The sequence below is a fragment of the Lagopus muta genome, chromosome 2 (genome assembly GCF_023343835.1).
Source record: "Lagopus muta isolate bLagMut1 chromosome 2, bLagMut1 primary, whole genome shotgun sequence".
NCBI classification, from domain to species: domain Eukaryota; kingdom Metazoa; phylum Chordata; class Aves; order Galliformes; family Phasianidae; genus Lagopus; species Lagopus muta.
Genome location: NC_064434.1, coordinates 46,229,848 through 46,230,935, shown reverse-complemented (window position 1 = coordinate 46,230,935; position 1,088 = coordinate 46,229,848). Strand labels below are relative to the sequence as shown.

General features: G+C 41.3%; 1 pseudogene; it reads right to left on the bottom strand.

Annotated features, from left to right (window-relative positions):
- Positions 1–246: 246 nt before the first annotated feature.
- LOC125688991 (mitochondrial import inner membrane translocase subunit TIM14-like) lies at positions 247–637 on the bottom strand (annotated as a pseudogene).
- Positions 638–1,088: the final 451 nt, after the last annotated feature.

The following is a 1,088-nucleotide window of genomic DNA, read 5'->3' as shown; positions in this document are numbered from 1 at the left end:
CTGGTAACATGCAGGAAGATTTACTACTCTTTGACACTGAAAATTCTGACTGGCAGCTCTTACCACTTACTAAAGAACAGATCTGAAGAGCCTTTAAGCTTCACTTCCTCGCACTTTTCCCCAGATGTGACTAAGTACCAAGCATAGAGAGAAGTATTTCTACTTATTCACTTTTCAAGCCTCATTTGTGTCAAGTCAGTGATGGACATAAATACTTACTTTAAGCTGTTTATAAAAAACAATCATTTATACAAGCAAAAATTCTGATTTTATCTCCAATTCATTTTTCAGCATAATCTTCAGTAAATGTTTAGCTTTGTTGATTTTGGTTGCTACTTACGGAGAACCTCCTTTATCTGGATGATTCAGAACCATAATCCATCCTTCTAAGCTTCTCTAATTTTACTTCTAGTGGCTGTAGGGCTCACTCCTACTATTAGGGCTACTTCTTGTTTTGTCATTTTGTGTTCAAATCCACCTCTGTAACAGCTACTAAAGCCCAGTTTGGGCAGGATCTGCAGCACTTGTTTCACTTGCTTCAATGGTCCACTTTGCTTCAAGGCTCTCAGTGCATAATGACTTGCGAACCCAACCACTGTAGTCAGGTCAGCCTGACTGCAATCATGGTCCCAGCCATGCACACTGACAATTGCTAGGCAGAGAGGTCAGAGGCTACAGCACACTGTATCACTTTAGTATCCCTTGTCATTAGTAGTATGAATAGGACAGTTTGGAATTACATCTGAACAACATTTGTAATTGGTATTTATACGAGTGTTTTTATAGGGAAAACATTTTCTGTACAACAGATCAGTAATAGAAAAAAATATTGTGGTACTGTCATGGTTTTACGATTTTTGGTCATCAGTATTCCACACCATAACATCATGTAATGCACTGGGGGTGGGGTTTGATATCTGCCGAATGTTCGTCCGTCGGAGAAGAACTACATTTCCCCAGGAGACTTTGCGGTCAGCAAGGGGATATAACTCCAAGCAAGGTCACCTGATCCTTCTTCTTCGCCTGCTCTTCACTGTCTGCGCTTCGCTATCTGCGCTTCGCCGCCTGCGCTTCGCCGTCTGTACTTC